Below are 2,229 nucleotides of genomic sequence, written 5' to 3' on the forward strand. Positions count from 1 at the left end.
ACAGCTGACAAATATTAAATCCTTAAACCAAACTTTTTGTGACATTTTGTTGATGTTATCCTGGCTGGTGCTGGTGGATGTAAAGAACAAGGAGAATTATTCCATCTGAAGGGTTTCCCTATTAGCTTATGGTGTAGGAACGTGCAGTGCAGCAACCCATGTGTGGAAGCAGCAGATTTTCTGTTTGGAATTGTACGAAACACCGAGTGCAGAGGTGAGTAAACCTGGGTGCAGGAGAGGCATGGAACGATTGCTGCCCACAGCTGTGATTCATGCATTGCCAGGAGCTGTCCTCTTGCATTCTATTCACAATTACCCATCTGGGCCAGCTGGCAGACCTTTGCCAGCACACAGAGGGAAACTGGAAAGCAGTTCCTTCTTCCTCCTGCCACAGCTTGTCACCTCCATCTCTGCTTGGTTTGGGATCACCCTTCACACCACAGACCCCAGTAGTACAACCTGTTTTATCTCACAGCAGAGAAACATTAGAATTATTTCCTGTTGACTCTGTAGGTGAAGTACAAAAGTTCTCCTTGTGTCATCCCAAAATCTGCTTTGCAAAAATCTGGTCCTGGGGAGAACAGAGATGAGTGAAACTGGTACTGATGGAGATTTGGGTGGCCCAAGCTCTGTGTTAATCCACTGAGCAGCTTTTAGAGAAGTCATATACCTCTCAGGGTCTTATTTCCCCTCTTCAGTCTGCTTAATTAGTTTCTAAACTCCAGTTTGTAGTTTCAGATTATTTTACAAGATTCTCCCACCACAGCCAGTATGATGGAAACAGTTCACTTTTGCGTAACAGTTCAGGAATTGATGTACAGTTGATATATGAATAAGTCAGGATAATGCTATTGCTTCTGACACACAAAATTAAGGCTCTTCATGGTGAAAAGATGCTCCTCTTGTTTGGAGGAAAATATAAAAATAAAGAGGTTTCAGCAAAACCTCACTCTCCTCTCAAAGCAGTAGTTCTCTGAAAGCAGCAAATTCTGTATCAACATTTATGCATCTTTTAATAAAAGCATGATTAGAAAAGCTGCCCAAATACACTAGAGCTGTGAGTTATGTGATTGCTGGGAGAATACTGGCTAGAGCACTTCCATGGAATGTACAAAAGCCCCATCCCCAGAGGATGCTGGAGCAATCTGGTCCTGGAAAGGAGAGTCCCACAGCAAGTGATATTGCAGCAAGGATCTCCTCAGACTGATGCTCTTAGTTTGCCTTTCAGGACCTGTTGGGTTGGGTTTGGTTTCTGTGTGTCACTCCCATGTAGACTGTGGCAAATCTCACCAGGAATATTTACAGGTGGGGATTTCAGAAAATACAGTGTGACAGAAGGTGCAGCTGATTGAAAAGCCAACTCATCAAAAGAACAGGTAAATCATAGTATCACAGAATAGTTTGGGCTGGAAGGGACCATTAAAGGTCCCATAGCCCAGCGCCCTGCCAGAGGCAGCGACACCTTCCACTACACCAGGTTGCTCCAAGTCCAATCCACCCTGGCCTCGAATGTTTCCGAGGATGGGACATCCACAGAGTTTATGGACAACCTCGGCCAGTGTTCTGTCAGCTTTATTCTAAAAAACTTCTCCCTAATATCTCATCTAACCTTGCCCTCTGTCAGTTTAAAACCATTGTGCTTTGGCTGCGCTAAAAGGCTTGTCCCCACCTTTTGAATACCCCCCCCCCCCACCTTAGGTATGGAAAGACCACAGTAAAGTCTCCCTGGAAACCTTGCTATCCAAGTATTTGGGGGTCAGGAGGAGAAAAAAATGACTGAGTTGACCCGACACCATTACGTCCCCAGTGCCCGACCCCCATCTGCAGGCTCCCCGCAGCCGTGGAGGAGCAAGGCTCGGGAATGCCGGTCTGGAAGCGGCTGTGGAGAGCACGGACCCGCCGGGGGCCGCGCCACGGCCTCGAGAGTGCTGCCCCGCCCCTGCCCCGCCATCGCCCAATAAGCGCGCCCGCTTCCCTCCTTCGCTCCGCCCCTCATTATTATGCGAGAACCCGCGGCTGTGATAGGCTGAGGGCGCCGCCCGCCCCAGTTCCCGCCCCGCTGCCGCCTGCGCTGCCGGCGGCGGGAGACGGCGCTGGGCGGGCGGCGGCGCCGGGCGCTCGGCGGCGATGGGGCCGTGCTGAGGCTCCGCGGGTGCCCATGAGGCGCCGGGCAGAGCCGAGCCGAGCCGGGCGGGCTCCGGCCATGCATCCCGGTGCGCCCGCGGGCAC

This window comes from Cinclus cinclus, chromosome 20 (assembly GCF_963662255.1).
Source record: "Cinclus cinclus chromosome 20, bCinCin1.1, whole genome shotgun sequence".
Lineage (NCBI taxonomy): Eukaryota > Metazoa > Chordata > Aves > Passeriformes > Cinclidae > Cinclus > Cinclus cinclus.